General features: G+C 32.2%; 1 long non-coding RNA gene across 1 annotated transcript; it reads left to right on the top strand.

The window, feature by feature from the left end:
• Positions 1-5,121: 5,121 nt before the first annotated feature.
• LOC309632134 lies at positions 5,122-17,555 on the top strand. The gene is made up of 2 exons (XR_014246750.1): positions 5,122-16,265; positions 16,581-17,555. It is a non-coding gene; the product is annotated as an uncharacterized lncRNA (long non-coding RNA).
• The last annotated feature ends 2,315 nt before the right edge of the window (positions 17,556-19,870 follow it).

The following is a 19,870-nucleotide window of genomic DNA, read 5'->3' as shown; positions in this document are numbered from 1 at the left end:
TGTGATGACATGGATGGACCTTGAGGGTATTATGCTAAATAAAGTAGGTCAGATGGAGAAAAACAAATACCATATTATCTCACTTATATGGGGAGTCTAAAAAACAAGACATAGGAACAAACAAAGCAAAACAAACAGATATACAGATACAGAGAATAAAAGGGTGGTTGCTTAAGGGGAGAGGATTGGGGGATGAGCAAAATGGGTGAAAGGCATTAATAGGTTCAAACTTCCAGTTATAAAATACATAGGTCATGGAGATGTAATATGCAGCATCAGGAATATAGTTAATAATATTCTAATAATTTTGTATGATGACAGGTTTGCTGGACTTGTCATTGTGGTCACTTCACAATGTATTTCATTGTCGGATCACTGTATTTTACATATGAAATTAACATAATATTGTATGTCAACTAAACATTAATAAAAAAAGAAATCCACACACATATGGGAATAGAAAAATAACAAGTAATAAGAGAAATACCAATTTAAGGACAGTGATTGTGTATAGTGGAATCTGGAATTAAATGTGACATTTATTTTATTACTTTTACCTTTTCATGGTTAATATAAATAATAACCTCTAATTTTTCAGTCAGAAAAATACATTTATTTAAGTCATGTCAATATACATTTAATATAGTTTACAGGCAACTTTCTTTTCCAGTCCATGTAATAATCCTTTTTATTTACTGCATTAACTGCATAGCATTGTCATGACCGAACCTATAGTTGAGTCTGTTTTGTGGAAATAACAACATGGATGCATTGAAGATCTTTGTATTTTTTTCTAGGCATATTTCTGATAATGTTTCTGTAAGATTAATTTCCAGAAATACATTGCTATTCAATGGATATAGGTGATATTTCCATTCCAACAAGCAAAAAAAAAAAGATCCTTTCCTTGGTATATGCATTCAAAGTGTAGAACAATTTAAATTTCTTGGTGCACCATTTTGTGTCTCTCTTTGAAAAATTATTGTCAAAAATCACACTACAGTATGTTTTTTCTATGTTGGAAAAGTTGGGACAAACAAAATTGGTGAAAACATGCTAGTTGGCACTGTAATTTGAAATTCTATGCTTAAATTATATTTTTGCCTTAGTTACCTCAAGAGCTAAAGAGAAGAGCAGTTGCATACAAATAGTAGAACCTCCTACTCTATCCCATGACTGCACTTAGATCCATGAGGAAGTGTATCATCTAGAAAGAGCAGAGAAGAGAGGTAGGTTTTGCTGCATCTTGAAATATAAAAATGCATGCAACCACATGCTTTGATGTGTTATCACCATATTTATACTGCTGGGAACAGGACATTTTTGTGTATTTTTATTCTAATTGTCATCCTTGCTGTTAAAAGATAAGATTTTCATAAACATATATGGAATTTTTTTTTGTCCTTTCAGAAATAAGATTTTCTTGTTTTGGACTTGGGATCATATGAGATAAAACTTACCTAAACACCATGCAGTTCATAATATTATGTGCATATAAATCCCTACAGTAAAAGAAAGTAGAACCAAGTGGAACGATTTTTCAATTATTTGAACCATAAATATGCATAAAATAATCAGTATTTTGTATAATAAAGTGGTTTTGATATAACAGATTCTCACATATTTGATAAAATGGGCATATATATTAATTTTATAAGCATATATATGTATAGCATTGCATGTGAAAGTAAATTACAGACTTTAAAAGTGCAACTAACTGAATCTTGATCAAAATGAGAGTCTACAGTAAAATTTATTTTCTAAGATTTAGCACAATTTTCTTATGATGAAAAAGGTGGTTATAAAATTAATTTTGAAGTTCATCCACCTTGGCACTTGCAATATTCTCACACTTGCTGTTGAAACCTATTGATTGTTCTAGAATTTAGATAAAAATATTTCAGAAAGTTTGAAGAGAATAATTTTAGCCAATTTTGAGTTGTTCAACATGAAGAAATGGCATTTCATTGACATTTAAAAAAGATTCTCCTTATGAATTCAAGTGTTTGAAAATACTTTATTCTAAAACAGTAAAGTAGGAATAGACTATAAAGGGCTGGTTTTAAGTAATATGATACAATTTTCTGAAAGCATAGGCTTATAATAATAGCAGCTCTTACAGAATATCCAGCCAGGTTCCACTGAATTGCAGTGTCTTGATTTCATAGGTGTTTAATCATTGATGTTGAATTAAAATTTTAACCTTTTCTAGACATAGGGACTTATTGAAGAATTATATAGAAACTTTGCAAGTATTGAGAATCTGCAGTGATAAAAATTATGCTGATTTCACATAATATATTTTATATTAAAGATAAAGGAATTTTCTATATACAGTTTGAAATAAATAGCTGAGCTTATTAATTCAATGTTAAGGTTTGGAAAATAAATTGTTTGAAATACTGTAATATTTTTCGAAAACAGTTGTGTGTGTGTGTGTGTGTGTGCGCACAGTTGTTATTTGTTTTGCTGGTTTTCAATGTGATGGTAACTGCTTAGAAAACTAAAGAAAACATGAAGACATTGTTTTCCTAACTGTATAAGGAAAAGAATGTCATTAATTTGAGGGACAGGTAGATATGGACTTGAATTTAGCTCCTCATTTTCTATGTTGTTATAATTTTTATACTACAAATATTATATATATATATATATATATATATATATATATATATATATATAACACATATACATATATCTTTCTTCTTTATTCATTCATCCACTGATGGACTTTTAGGATGTTTTCTATAACTTGACCATTGTGAATAATGCTGTAATGAACACAAGAGTGCAGATACCTCTTTGAGATAGTGACTTCATTTTCTTTGGATATATACCCAGAAGTGAGATTGTTGGATCATACAGTAGTCTGTTTCTAATTTGGGGGGGAACTGCCACACTGTTTTCCATAATAGCTGCACCAGTTTCCATTCCCACTATTAGTGTCAAGGATTCCTTTTTCTCCAGACCCTCACCAACATTGCTTATCTCTAGCCCTTTTATAATAAACATCCTAATGGGAGTGAGGTGCTATGACATAGTTTTGACTTGCATTTCCCTGATGAATAGTGATATTGAGCACCTTTTCATATTCCCATTGCTGTTGGCATGTCTTTTTGGAAAAATGTGTATTCAGGTCATTTGTGTATTTTTTAATCAGTTTATTTGCTTTTTGTTATGTTTTGTTTTGTTACTTGATGAGTTCCTTATATATATAGTTTTTTATTTTTACTGTTGTTGACTGACAATATTATTTTAGTTTCAGGTGTACAGCATAATGATTCAAAATTTTCATAAATTATATTCCATTTAAATTTATAAAATGTTGGCTATATTCCCTGTGCTGTACAACATATCCTTGTAGCTTATTTATTTGGACCTCTTAATTCCATAACCCTATCTTGCCTCTCCCCCTTCCCTCTCCCCGCTGGTAACCACTAGTTTCCTTTCAATACTGTGAGTCTGTTTCTGGTTTCTTATATTCATTTGATTGTTTCATTTTTTAGATTCCACATGTAAGTGATAACATAGAGCATTTGTCTTTCTCTGTGTGACTTATTTTACTAAGCATAATACCCTCTAGGTCCATCCATGTTGTTGCAAATGGAAGAATTTCTTTTCTTTTTTTTTTGTTTTTTCTGTTTTTTGTTTTTTTAATGGCTGAGTAGTATTCATTGTGTTTATATACCACATCTTCATCCATCTGTTGATGGACACTTAAGTTGCTTCCATATCTAGGCAATTGTAAATAATGCTCCTATGAACATTGGGGTGCATACATTTTCAAATTAGTGCTTTTGTTTTTTTCAGATATATAACCAGGAGTGGATTTGCTGAGTCATATGATAGTTCTATTTTTTTTTTGAGAACTCTCCATACTGTTTTCCACAGTGGCTGTACAAATTTACATTCCCACCAACAGTGTAGGAGGGTTCCCTTTTCTTCACATCCTCACCAGCATTTGTCTGAGAGCCATCTGTATGTTTTCTTTGGAAAAATATCTGTTCAGATCCTCTACCCATTTTCTAATCAGATTGCTTAGTTTTTTGCTGTTGGTTGTATGAGCTCTTGATATATTTTGGATATTAACCTCTTATTAGACATATCATTTGCAAATATTTTATCCTATTTCATAGGTTGCCTTTTCACTTTGTTGATGGTTCCCTTTACTGTGTTGTTTAATATAGTTCCATTTGTTTATCATTGGCTTTGTGCCTTTGCTTTTTGGTGGCATATCCAAAAAAATCATTGTCAATTCTGGTGTTGTACTACCTACATTTTCTCTTAGCAGTTTTATGGCTTCAGGTATTATGTTCAAGTCTTTAATCCATTTTGCACTGACAATGTAAGATAGGGGTCCAATTTCTTTCTTTTGCTTGAGGGTGTCCTTTTTTCCCAACACCATTTTTTGAAGAGACTGTTCTTTCCCGTTTGTATATCCTTGCCTCCTTTGTTGCAAACTAATTGATCATATATGTGTGGGTTTATTTCTGGGAAGACTAATTTTTATGCTCTCCACTAGATGGTCATTCAATCTATAGACAATCATTAGTTACAAAATTTTTTAAAAATAAATAAAACATGCAATTATTTATCATAAAAAAGATAGAGGGACATACCAGTATAAGAGAAATTAAATTTCCAAAAAATATATGTAAACAAAGTAGACAGATGATTAAAACAGTTAATTCATCAATGACAGGTAGTTTTTCAATAATATATAACACATCTTTAATGCATATATACCAAATAATAGATTTTCTAAATATATTAACAGAAAATGAGATAAGTGTTCAAAAAGAAAAAAAGAAATACCAATTATTGCTGGAGATTTGAACACTGTACTCAGTGTTTTATATATAATATAAAATTACAGAAAATTTGAACAGTGTAATCATCCAAATTAGTCTATAGAACATTTATAAAGCACAATAGCAAAAACTATAAAATTCAAAGCTTTTCAAGCACACAGAAAACATTTACCATTTAGGCCTTATTCTGGGCTCTAAAACAAATCCTAATAAGTGTAAATGATCATTAAAAAAATGCCATCAAATTTCCCAAATATTTGGGAATTAATTAACATTTTGTAAATAGTCTAAGGATACAAGAAGTAAGAAAGGACATTGAAAAATATTTGGGAGTAAATAGTAATGGGACCACAATATTTCAATATTTTTCATGATGATATTAAAACAGTACTTCAGGAAAACATGTAGAACATTACATATATTTATTAGACATAAAAAGTTTAGTGTTATTATCTAAGGTTTCACCTTCAGAAACTGGAAAATGAAGAAAATAATCAAACCCAAATTAAGTAGAAGGAAGAAAATACAGGAGTCTCCCCTTTATCTGCGGTTTTACTTTCTGTGGTTTTAGTTACCTGTGGTCAACTGTGGGCTAAAAATATTAAATGGAAAATTCCAGAAATAAATAAATCATAAGTTTTAAACTGCATGCAGTTTATGAGTTTTATGAGTAGCATAATGAAATCTCTCCATGTCCCATTCCCTCCTGCCTAGGATGTGACTCATCCCTTGGTACAGCATCCTATGCCCTTTAGTCCCGTAGCTGTTTTGGTTATAAGCTAGGCAGTTGTGGCAACAGGGTGCTTGTGTTCAGGTAACCCTTGTTTTACTTAATAACGGCCCCAAGGCACAAGAGAAGTGATGCTGGCAATTCAGACATTTTCTTACTGTGCCTAATTTATAGATTAAACTTGATCACAGGTATGTATGCATAGGAAAAAAATATTGATAAATTCAAGAGCTTTACACATGTGATGTGTGATTATTGCTGTGATGGACTAACTGGTAACAGGTTTGACATTTCTTTATAAAGAACTAGAAAATGGTAAAAAATATGAGACACATATTTTAGGAAATTGAAGGGTAAGTGGTGCAAGACGGTGATGACTGAGAGGAAATAAGTAAGGTGAGCCCTAAGGTCACCCGAAATTGCTTCCTTCAGCACATTTCAGACTGCGTGAAGAGGGGAAAGGGGTAACACAAGCAGACACACACTGATTCTAAAATGGAAATTCAAAGGACCTAACAGAGCCAAAATAATTTTAACATAGAAGAACAGGAATGCTTACATGATCTGAATTCAACATTTACTCCAAAGTTATTCAAATCAGTATGGAGAGTTTAGAGAAACAGACTAATGAAATTGACTAAAGAGTTCACATAAATGACCAGTCCACACATATACCATCAACTAATGTCCAAAACCAACAAATATAATTCAACTAGGAGAGAAAAGATTTCAAGAATGAGGAAAATAGCTTTATTTCTTACTATACAGAAAAAACAAATTTAAGTTTATGATAGATCATTGAAAAATGTAAACCTAAAATGATAAAACTTTAAGACCAAAATATACACATGCATGAGGAGAGACAAAATGACATGAGGCACATCTCAGAAGTCATTAAGAAAAGATGATAAATTTTATTTGTACAAATGAAAAATTTGAATCTTCAGATGAAAATGTTAAGAAAATGAATGAGACAGACACAGAATAGAATAAAATATGGCAAAACATATATCTGATAAATGACTCATGTCCAGAATATATAAAGAACACTTTCAAGTCAGAAAATTAAAAACTATAAACAACACAAACATAAATAGAAAACATTTTGAATAAACTCCTTACAAAGATGTACTAAGGGTCAATATTTTCAAGAAAAAAATTCTCAACATAACTGGTCATTGGAGAAATAAAAAAATTAAAAGCACACAAATATTACCACATAGACTAGAAGAGCTAAAACTAAAAAGACTGATCATATCAAAGGTTGGTGAGATACAAAATAAGTGAGGAGGAACATCTTAAGATCTATGAGAAGAAAAGCATGAACCAAAAACTCTACGTTCACCTGCCTTATACATGGAGATGCATCATCTGAATCTCTTTCAAGGAAAAACTTTCTGCACAGGTAAAGAGCATAGTCAGCAGGTGCTTCCTGTTGTCACCTTCTTCAGCTAATGCAGTCACCAAGTGCAAGGTCATACCTTTCCTGGTGCCACCTACACCCAGAGACTGACAAGGTAGGTTAAAAGAGGCTGGCATTAGGACAACCCTGATGAGTCATACTCACAAGACTGACAGGATCTGCTCTGTTTTCTGAGGACTTGTGGGTTTATATCTCCTTCCTTCCTCTTCCTCTTCTTAATCCTGCTTCCCTATTTCTTTTCACAGATATTGATCCCAGATAAACATCTTGCATCTTGAATTATGTTTGAACACAACCTGCAGGGCAAGCTACATTTCAAGCACCAGGGCTAAAAAATGTAGTTTTAAACATGTAAGTATTTGAAGCATTCTCTACTCATTTGATTTTCCTAAAAGGTCTATTAGAAGTTCCTCAAGCAACATGTGAGTAGGGAAATTTTGGCAAAGTAATGGATTGTAGTACTGAATATATTTAACAGCAGATCTAAGATTAACTGGAGAACTGAGGGTGGGAAGAGTATGTAATGTTACGTGGGTGACAAAGAGAGTGTAGCACCTCAAGTCCTGCTTGCTTTGTTACCCTCCTCTGCCTGCAGTCATTTTATTTACTTTGTTCAGGTTTTATAGTTGGTTTCATCAAGAGGGTTGGCCTAATATACGTAATCTTATGACTGCCAGAATGGAAGGGCTTTATTATTGCTTAATGTCTAACACGTAGTTTTACAACACTTTTGTTTTCTGGGAGAGTTATTCTAATATATGCTACTCCATCATGGAAGGACTGAAAGTCATTATCATTAACGTGTATAGCCGCTTGTGGTTGCTCTCTGTTTCTATTCCAGATAATGGATGCGTAGTCTCTTTATTTTTCTTCATCAGTCTCCCTACAGGTTTGTTTTATTATTCTTCTCAAAGAACCCATTTTTGGATTTTTAAATATATTTGTCTCTAATTTCTGCCCTATTCTATATTATTTCTTTCATTCATTGTGTTTATTTTACCAGTTTTCTCTCTCTCTCTCTCATTAATTCATTTTATATTTTAGCTTCATTAAACAATTGTTTGTTTCATTTTTCATATATTAATTATTCACCTTAAAATATAATATTTATTATCAAAATTGTAATATTTATTATCAAACTTTTTGACCCATATTATTTAGACTTGTGCTTTCTAGCTTTCCTTTTTATTATTGATTTCTGGCTGATTGCTATTTGTTCAGGAAACATACTCTGTATTACTTTATTTCTTTGAAAATTATTGCAATTTACCATATGATCTAGAAAAATAATCATTTTTGTAAGTATTCCTTATGAACATGAGAATAACATGAATCACACCATACCATTCATGTTCTCTATATGATACTTCATTAATTTTGTTAATTAAATAGCTTCTTTTAGCACTTGCTGTCTTAATTTTTTCTTCTATTACTGAAAGAAGCATGTTTGAAACATCTACAATTATTTGAAGGCTTATCCCTTTCCCATTGCAGTTCTGAAACTTTCCTTCATATATATAAGTCAGACTAATGCACATCTTCCTAATAAACTTTTCTCATACAGAGTAGACTTCCTTCTTTCAATAAATGTTTTCAACTTTAAGTCTGTTTTATTATTGCTATAAGAAAATCAGCTTTTTACACAATTGTATTTCTATAGTATGTCTTCTATTGCATGACCGTCAAGCTTTCTGTATTCCTGTATTTTAATTGTGTCACTTGTGACCATCATAGAGATAGATTAAAAACACACACACACAAACTCTCTTCCGCCAATCTTTGTATTTTAATGAAAACTAATTGCCTATATTTAAAATAATATTTGCTAGTACATGTTTATACTTAAATTTTTTTTCATTTTTCTATTTCTTGCATCTATTATGTCTTATTTTATCTCATTTCTGCATATTATTTCCTCTCTCCTTGTTTTTAAATTATTACTTTTATTTTTTTCCTACCTTTTTCATGGATACAGTAGAAAAATACACAATGTGTAACTTACCAAAGTTCCAAAGTCCTACATAATGTTATCTTCTCCTCAGATAATGAAGGGATCTTTAAACATTTTACCTCTATTAATTCTCCTCCAAAATTACATAGTGTAGTGCTTATCTATTTTAAATGTTTTAGTTTTAACACCAAAATAATTTTTATTAAGATTTATCCATATATTATAACATATTTTGATCTTTATTCATTCTTTTATTTCAGAACTTCCACCTCTTTGAAGTGTATTTTTTCAGTTTCTTTGAAATTTCTTTAGTGGGCTTCTGCTGGAGCCATTTGGTTTGTCTATAAATATTTTTATTTGGTCCTAGGTTGATGTATATTTTGCTTAGTTGAGATTTCTAGAATGGCATTTGTGTCTTTTACCTTCCATTCTTTCAGTTAAAAAGTCAAGTTTCAATATATTAAAGGTAATTTGATTTTTTACTAGCCCTAATAAAAATATCTTCTTTCTTCCTGGTCACTTTCAGTTTCACTATGAAATATTTAGATGTAGGTTTATCTTCATATATCTTGCTTGCAGTTGAATGGATTTTTGAATATGTGAATTAGTGTTTTTCAAAAGTCTGGAGAACTTTCAGTCAGAATATCTTCAAATACTGTCCTTTCACATTTTTTTCCGGTCCTATTAGAACATCCATTAAATGCATGCTATATTTTCCACTTTATCCGCTATATCTCTTATGGTTTTATCCACATTTTGCATCTTTGAAAATTATCTGTAATGCGTTCTGAAATATTTATTTTGGTTTTCATTGCAATTTATTAATTCTCACCTTGGCTATGCCTAATCTGCTAAACCATCATTGACTTCTTAACTTAAAATACTATCTTTTATACAAGTTATTTTTCAAATTTGCTAGGTCATTTTTTAGTCTCCTAAAGATATATTTATGTTTTTCTTTTCCTTTTTAAAGCAGACTTACTTTACAATCTAATAATGCTATTTTTAGTAACTGAAGTCTTTGTGGATCTTTTTATGCTTTTTTATTTGCTCTTTTTCTTAATGGTGGAACATTATTTCCTTGTGTATTTAGATATTTTTGAATGGCAAATGCTCATTTTCCTTAGAAAAATTTTTGTGTGCATTTTGAAGAATAGTGTGAAGATGATTGACCAAAAAAGATTTGAATTTGCTTATGAGAGTCTCCTAAAGGAACTAGCAATCTGGGACCACATTGTATTAATTCTTGGCCTGTGAGTGTTTTGGACTTCCCAGTGGTATAGATTTGGGCTAAGCATTTAAACAATGCTAAATTGTTGCTGTTAATTCTTAATGATTGGTTTTTCTTTTAATCTGCTCAGTCTCAAATCAACTTATTCACAATTTCTGGCTGTGTGGGATAGAGTAGACTTACTCTGATTCGTCATTACCCTGAGGGTATCAGCTTTATGGGGCAAGATATCTTATATAACCCCTATCTTGGGAAAGGCCTGGTGTTCGTTTACTATCCTATGTGCTGAGACACTAAATAAACCCAAGGCTGTGCATTTCAGTATATTTAGTTCTTACAGCAAAACCAGTTACAGTGTAAGACATTTTTCTCTGCATCCTTGCATTTGCATAGTTTTGGTCTAAAATTTTTGGGAGAATATCAGTGCTTTTTAAAAATGTGTGTGTGTGTGTGTGTGTGTTTTCAGCTATACGGTCAACTATATTATCAGAATTAGAAAGATAGAGACATTTTGATGAAACACAAAATCCCATATTTCCTTACCCTAATTGACTTTTAGATATAAAATTTCTTTGCAATTTTTTGGCTACTTCTGCCCCTCTGTTCCTGTTAGTTTATTCTTCTCCACAGATATACACTTAAGGAGTTTTGTACACACTTATGTTTCAAGCTTTGATGTTAACAAAATTTATTCTGTGAACTTCCAGGTATAGAACTCAAATTTAAAAATTTGTCCCCTCACTTTTGCTATATTCCTAGTCTCAACCAATATTATCATTGCCTGTGCAGAAGCACAAAGCATTACTTTAATTATTCACAAGCTTCTCACCCATCAGGGCGCATATTCAATTTTCTAGATCTACTTAAATACTCTAATTTCTCACGGCTTTTATTTTCCAAGCTAACTCAGTTCCAAATTTTTCTATGATACTAGTATATTGCAAAAGTTTCCTAATTTTGCTTCTTTGTCCCAGTTTAATTTCTTTGTAGTCTCTTTCTCACCCTGCTAAGCATAAATATTAGATATGCTGTGCTAATAAGACATAGTTTATGTGTTAATAGATCATGTGATTATTGTCTTTGGTTGACAAAGCTAATATTTTTGTTCATTTTCTATGTTCTAATTTCCCTTTATTTAGCATATACTATATCTGTCATAAAAAATAAGCCTTTATAAACTAAAGCAAAAAAATCACCTAAGAATAAAATACACAAATAAAATGTGTACAACATACTTATCCAATTTTTTTAGACCTCTAGTTTTAGTACGTTTTCAATTAAAAACTATGCACTATCCATTATTCCTTCTTAGTGATCTATTTATTTTTAATAATTCTTTTACATCCAAAAGTCTTCATGTCATTGTAAACTATCTTGGCAAGAGTTGAACTCTGGAGAATTATTCCTGTCCCAAACTGTGTCAATCAGAATATTTCACCATACCATAATTATTTTGATCCCTCTCAGAGGAATAATAAATTTCAAAATTGTTTAAGGTACTCATTTTTGGTTCGAGCACAATTTGATAGATGTAAAAACTGTAGCAGATTATAAAAACATTTTAATTGACTCAAAAGTATATGGATTTTTTTAAAATCTGCATATATCTTGTCAACTTTTACATGTGTCCCTTGTGAAATAATTATTTTTTATTCTTTAAATAGAACAGTCGGCTTAAACTTCAATCCTTCAGTTTTCTGTTATAAATAAAAGTGTTATATAAAGAGATGCTTATAAAATGAGTCCATGATGAGTTTTTCAATTCAGGGATATATGTGTAAAAATCTTCAAATATGCAGTATTTTCTCTGGAAATTGTATTAATAATTTATTCTGTATGTTACAATTTTTCCTAGAGGCAAAGCTTTATTTGAAATAATCATGGGTGTTCAAGAACTCATGTTGACTTAAAGGAAAACAATGACTGGCTTTGTTTATAAAATTTTAAATTTGAATATACATTTTTAAATTTATCTTAATTAATTTAACATCATGGATTCACCGCCTTAGTGTTTTACAACATCCAAGGTAGGTATGGTAGAAGATTATGGTTTTCAAGTGTCGTATATTTGTACGGGGAGTTCAAAAAAAGAAATGAACGCATTTGTTTGGAATGTGATCTCAAAAGCAGAGAGAGCATCGTGAAAGTAGCACAAGGAAAAGAGAAAAAATAAAACAGGGAAGGTACAAAAGCTAATAACGCATATGTTAGTAAGTTCTTGTAGTAGAGACCTGGACTCAATCCAGTTGGAACTGTCCCACCAAAGGGCAGGGGGCTGGGCTAGTTACCCCTCCTCAGTTGTGAGGTGCCCTTAAGATGTCAGCTTACCCATTCTCCCCTCCCCGTGCCCAGCAGCAAGCTCTGCTTCCGCTGCAGAGAGTTACTGGGTAAAACTGGAAGTGCACATGCTGGAGGTGACGCTACCAGGGTGTCGGGAATCCTTTTCTCCCCAGCAGCTGCAGGTGAGCAGATCCAGGGCAGGCCATTGGAACATCTGCTACAAATACATCTATATCCTTATCCTCTTTGTGGTGATTCACATTGCATTTTAGAATTCAGAAGACCTAGAAATGCTGCAGAAAATAAACAAAAAAACCATTTGGTTTATTTTTATTTATTCCATCAATTTGAGGAAACTGTTTTGGGAGTTGCTGGCATAGAGAACGTAGCAAAGACGTGTTTTAAGCAGGGGTGATTTCACCAGGGGAGGGCAGAACCTGGAAAAAGCAGAAGTAGCTGCTGGGAATGATGTCAGTGGTTTTCCCATCTTCTCATGTACATGACTCTGCCATCATGCTGGAGATTTGTTTTAAAGGACTACCTCCCCTTCCTCCTATAAATTAAAAGAACACAAATTGAGAAATTGAGTTTAGGAGAGAGGAGTAAATTATACTGCTCTCAGGTGTCACCTCAGTTTTGGAAAGCACTCTTTCAAATTAACTGATCCCATATCATCTGCAGAGAAGTGTGATGCTTAATGTTTGCTTTTGTCAGCATTGGTGAGGCTGTGTGGTAGTGAGCACCAAATAGTCTCTCACAGCCTAGTTTTTTGGAATTAACTAAATCTAATTGATTTTTAATTTTATCTTTGGCTTAGGTCATTGAAATTTTACAAACAATGCTGGATTAAAATAGATTCTACATTTCTGCCCCCATCTTTTTTATTATTATTATTGTTATTACTATTATTATATTGCTATATAAAATAGCAGAACCAAGAATATCTGGGCGCTAGGAATTGAATTTCATATTAGGTTTGTTTTTTTTTTTAAACACTCCCTCAAACAAGGGACATAGTTTTCCTCATTAAAAAGAAGAATCAGAATTTAATTAAACTAAATTTTACTGAAATTGATATACACTGCTCCAGCACAATAATAATTAAAATTAATGAGTAATCAAAGTTACTGAGTAGAGACACTTGAGATGTCACCTATATTAACAAATATATAGCAAGTCTATAAACAGTAATGATTAAATACTAGTATTATATAAATATTTTATAGCACTTTGAAATAAATTTGAGTACCTGGGGAACTCTTAAATAGTGCAGATATTCAATTAAAGACTTACACAAATAGCTATTTTTTGTCTCATTTTGGATATAATTTAAAAGTAATCTTCAGTTAAATGTGCCCTTGTTATATAAAACATTACAAATTAGTGAATATTCAATGATATTTTTATGTGCCTGTAAAATCTTCAAAAGATTTGCATTTTATTAGCAATCAGTGTATGTTTTGTCAACAATAACAAATTCCATACGCATCATTTAAATTGAAAATAAAGAAATAATGTACATATTAATTAATTTTATCTAAAATCATATCCAAAAGTGCAGACAGATTATGATATTTTGAACATGTAAAATATATATACTATGGGTACTTCATATATTGGCCTATATAATGAAAGAATATAATTAAGCATTCTAAAACCTATTACTATAAATCATAAATTAGTTAACTTTTTGTAGTCATTTGTTAAGATACTGTATATTTTAATTTGGATGATTATTAATAAAATAAATATTAAAGAACAGGACAAGAAAACTATTTATAAAGTGTTTATGATTTTTATTTCTGTTTTATTATCTTATACCCACTATTTCACTTTAGGGTGACCTGACTTGAGAAATTATTAACATGTTCATCTTAATAAAATTGTGGTATTTACATTTTAAAAAAAAATTAACACAAAATTTTAATCATTCACTCTCTATTTCACAGTAGGGTTATAAACTGGGCCAACATCTAATGATTTAATCCTCGTTTTCAAGGTAGATGGCCCTACTAGTTGTATAAATTTATTGGCTTTTCCCATCTCTATCTTATTAAGGTCATTCGGTCATTTTTCTTATTGTCCCTACTGTTGGCATTAACTTGTCTGTCGAGTAATCAGTCGCTATGTTATGGGGTGGGGAAAGCACAGTGATCCACTGGATCTTTCTCACAAAAAGAAAAGTGCCCTTTCAGGGATTAAAGTATTGGTGATGAGTGGTTTGATTAAATCAGAACCCAAAGCACCCTTGTGATTCAGAATGTATGTGGTATTTAATTTTTTTTTTTTAAAGTCAATAATTGTTGGATAACATTAATAAATGTCAATATCTTCAGAAAATGTTCCAGTCAAAATGCTCACAACGTGTAAGTTTCAGAATCCCGGTTAAAGGTTAGGGATTGAGAAAAATGTTTTTTATCTAGAAGTTTACTTTGTATGTAGGCACCATTGCAGGTTTTGCAAGAAACAAAGTTAGAGAAAGCAAAGATATGTGCAAAAGGTGAGTTTAATAATGCCTGGATATTTTCTACTATTGTATATTTATTAGATAAATGCTTTATATACACATCATCTGAAGATATTAAATGAAATACTACAGTATTGTAGGCAAGGGCAGATGTTCAGATGCACACAATCACATTTTACATATACATACACATGCACACACACTCACAGATATATATGTATGTTTGTGTATGTATAGATATAAATTTACTAATTGATTTTAACTGATATTACAATATGAGTCAGCAGGTTGATGATATGTGCTGGTGAACAAGTGAAATATATATTATGTACCTACCTAAAATATAAGAAGAAATACATTGTTATTGAACTGAGCATTAGAAATGCTACTAATATCCACTTTACTTTTGAATTTTTTATTATTATTTATAAATTCTGACACTGCATGATATTCATTTTTAAAATATTTGTATGGTTATAAACAAAATCAATAATATGTGTGTGCTTGTGTGTTTTTATTGTTTACTGTTTTATTTTTGTTATATACTAAAATAATCTAAGTATCAAAGCCTTCCCTCAGATTGTCTTGCTGTGAAATATAAATCCCTTTCGCACGGCCTGCTCATATTTGCAAACCCAGAGATTCATGGTAAGGAGGACGTGCTGGCTTCTGTGGGCTGATTTTATCACTCTCCACCAGAAAAACCTGTTAACCTCCCAAATACGGGCCACTTGCACCGTGTTAAAATATGGGTCTGTTTGCTGGGAATGTACCAAATGTAAGTAGGGAGTGGTTTTCAAAATATATCTTTGTTAGATTTTAGTTACTACTCATAGGCTCCTCTAAATAGCAAGCTAGACAGCAGTCCTGTCTGACAGTGGTTGGTGAAGTTGCTGAGGTTTAGTGGAAGCAAGATGAGTGAGATGGCCAACAAGAGCCTACACGGGCCACTTGTCACACATTCACATGTTGCAGTCAGCTGACTAAGTCTCCCAATTTTGACTCCTAGGGGGAAGAACATGGTAACTGGGGGGAAGGCTTCAAAGATTTAATGAAATCAGATGTACCAGAGTTAGCCAAAGGGGGAAGTTAAGAGTACAGTACTCCAGACTAGGCAAGGCTGCCCAAGACTTCTGACCCAAACGGCAGTTAGAATACAATGGCAAAGTTCAAGTGGCAAGACCATCTACAACCGATCCCTCTTCTGAAATCAACTGCAAGTTTGAGGGTTTCCCAAGACAAACTCAGTTTCAATAATTCACTATCAAGATTCACAGAACTCACTGAAAGTTGTTATAGCCACAGATAGAGTCTATTACAGGTCCAGGACCCAAATTATAACCATGTAAAGGAGGAGACACGGGCTTCCCTGGTGGCGCAGTGGTTGAGAATCTGCCTGCCAATGCAGGGCACACGGGTTTGAGCCCTGGTCTGGGAAGATCCCACATGCCGCGGAGCAACTGGGCCTGTGAGCCACGATTGCTGAGCCTGTGCGTCTGGAGCCTGTGCTCCACAACAAAAGAGGCCGCGACGATGAGAGGCCTGCGCACCGCAATGAAGAGTGGCCCCCGCTTGCCACAACTAGAGAAAGCCCTCGCACAGAAACGACCCAACACAGCCAAAAATAAATAAATAAATAAATTTAAGAAAAAAGAAAAAAAAAAAGGAGGAGACTCATAGAGTCAAGTCTAGGTGGATTCCAGGTATTAGACTTCCTTTGTCTTCAGGGAGCATTACCCTCTTGACCCTGATGTGTGGCAATATACATGGATTATTATTACTAATCTAGGAAGCTCACTGGAGCTTCAGAGATTTTGTGGGGGATTAATTACATAGGCATGGTTGACTGACACATTGCCTTGTGGTTGAACTCAATCTCTACCCTCATCCCTTAAAGGCCAGCCTGATGCCATGAATCACCATGTTAGAGTAAAACATCAGATGTGGTCCAAGTGCTCCACTATGAATAACAGACATACTGTTTTAGCTTGAAAAGTGCCAAGGGTTTAGAAATTAAATTCCAGAAGCTGGAGATGAAGGCCAGACCTCTCTTTGGGCAAGGCCACATTCTTTATTACACAAGCTATTTCTACAAATCAAGAAAATATTTAAAGATGGGGCAAGTATCCCTCACAGTTTCAGCAGGGAAGAGCAGAGAGCTGGTGCTTCACACCACCCTACGTCCCAAGGAATCAAGCTACAGTGCTCCAATTTTCTTGCCAGTGTCACCCAATTGGAAAGGAAGGTGTTTTCCTTCTGAGCTTTGCTAGGGAGCAAATGTCTCATAATATATTATCTGAATATCTATTATCCAGTAAAACATCACTTACCATACCAAGAACGAGGGAAATTAAAAAATGAATAAGCAAAGCAAAATATGTGAATACTTTATTAAAGAGATGAATCAGATGTTAGAATTATCTGACAAGAATTTTCAAAATCCATCATAAAAATGCTTCAAAGAGAAATGAAGAATATGATTAAAACAAATAAAAAATAGCAAGAAAACAGCAATGAAATAGAAATGAAGAGGGAGTTATGAGAAAGAACCAAAAGGATATTGTAGAACTTAAAATTATAACCAGAATAAAAAATTGCTTGATAGGTTGATCAGTAGTGTGAAGAAGACAGATGAAAGTGTTAGTGAATTTGAGGATAAATACATTTAATCAAACTGAAAACAGACAAAATAGAGCAAAAAAACCCTCAAATGAATAGAGTTCAGGGACTTCTGGGGCAATAAAAACATCTAATATTTGTAAATTGGAATCCCAGAAGACAGCAGAGAGGCAGTGGAACTAAAAAAAGGTATTCAAAGAAATAATAGTGAAAACGTACCAAATGTGATAAAAGACATAAACTTACAGAATCCAGAATGTGAGCAGACCCCAAAAATAATAAACCCCAATAAATCCATGCCAGGGTATATCATAAATAAATTTCTGAAAACAAAAGACAAACCAAAACTTTGAAAGAAGTTAGTGAGAAATGGCACATTACTATATGAAGAAACACGAAATCAAATGACACCAGATTTCTCACCTGAAAGCATGAAAGACTGAGGAATTAGCACAGCATTGCTTCAAGTACTAGAAAAATAAAAAAACAAAAGACAACAAAAAAGAAAACCATTGTTAACTGAACATTTTATATCCTTCAGAAATAAGGGGAATAAAGATTTGCACAGACAAAGGAAAACTCAGAAAGTTTGTCAGCAACAAACCTACTTTTAAATAATAACTAATGGAAATTTTTTTAAACAAAATGGAAATGAAAATAGAAAGCTTAAAACTTCAGGAGGAAAAAAAAGAACATCAGAAAGAGCAAGAATAGGGAAAAAGATATTAAACTCTATTCTCATGAGTTTCTTAAAATGTAATTTATAGTTGAAACAAAAATTATAACATCTAATGTAGTGCTCAATGTGTGTATAAAAATAAATATATTTAAAAAGTTGTCAGGGTAAAAGGGCTAAAATGGAAATAAGTTTCTACACATTACTTGAAAGGATAAAATAGAGACACAATTACACTGTGAATGGATATATATGTATCATTTTGTCTCTTTGTCTTTCATATATCTACATCCATCTATCTATCTAATCTATCTATCTAGTGGAAGAGAGCAACCACAAAGAAAATATTCAAACTGATATACTGAATAACACTAAGTAATAAAAATAAATCAAGATGAAATATTTTTTAAAATGTTTAGGTAACCCACAGGAAGGCCAGAAAAGTTGTTCAATCAAGATACAGAGGAAGCAAACAGAAAAAATAAAATTAAAGACTTAAGAAAGACCTGACGTATCCATAATTACCTCAAATTACATAAATAGTTTAACATACCCCAATTGAAAGACAGAGACTGACAGCATTGAAAAAAATATAGCATGACTCATCAATGTGCTATCTTAAGGAAACACTTCAAGTTACAACAATATAGGTAAGTTTAAGTAAGAAAAATACATAACACAACATTGTAAACCAACTATACTTCAATTAAAAAGTCATCATGGCAAGGATAATATTGAGAATCACTCTACTGTATACTTGTAACTTCTGTAACTTCTATAATAATGTACAGCAGCAATACTTAAAAAAAGGAGGGAAAAGAAAAAAATACATACCGTTTAACTTTATTTTTTTAAGATCTAGATATGTGATCAAATTGCATAAAGCTAAACAAACACCCATAAAAATGACTGCATTTATAATGGATGAGTTGAAAAAATGGATCGATTGCATCAGTATCTATTTCCAACTCGTGATATATTACAGTTATGCAAGTATTACTGTTGTGGGAAACTAGGCATAGAATATGGCATCTATCTGTGTCTTTTTTACAACTCCGAGTGAGTCTACAATTAACTTGTAATTTAAAAGTTAAGAAAATGAGCCATTTGCATAATAAATTGGAAGACACTCCATAGACATTGGATGAGATTTCAGTTATCATTCACAGAGTTTCAGAAACATCATGATGTCTGAATTTTTCTAATATGTGAACAATGGAAACAAGTATAAATCGATAAGAAATAAAAAGTCATTTGAGAAATTTACAAATTATACCACACTCCCCAAAACAATAGACCAAAGAAGAAATAAAAATGAAAATCAGAAAATACCTTTAGATTATTGAAAAAGAAGATACAACATACCAAAACAGGGATGCAGATAAGGAAGTGCTTAGAGGGAAACTTATTGTTCTAAGTGTCTATATTAAGAAAAAAACTACATTTTTGCTCTGCAAAAAGCACTGTTAAGGGAATGAAAAGAGAAGCCACAGACTGTGAGATAATGACCTTTGTCATTAAGACACTGGAAAAACGAAACAAACTAAACCTAAAACAAGCAGAAGGAAGAAAATAATAAATATTACAGCAGAAATTAATGAAATTAAATTATATATCTAATATAATATGGAATATCATAGACAACAAAAGATAGTTTCCTTGAAAAGAGCAACAAAACTGAC

This window comes from Balaenoptera borealis (genome assembly GCF_965194805.1).
Source record: "Balaenoptera borealis genome assembly, chromosome: 7".
NCBI lineage: Eukaryota > Metazoa > Chordata > Mammalia > Artiodactyla > Balaenopteridae > Balaenoptera > Balaenoptera borealis.
The sequence above is the reverse complement of the archived record's forward strand: the minus strand, read 5'-3'. Positions and strand labels throughout refer to the sequence as shown.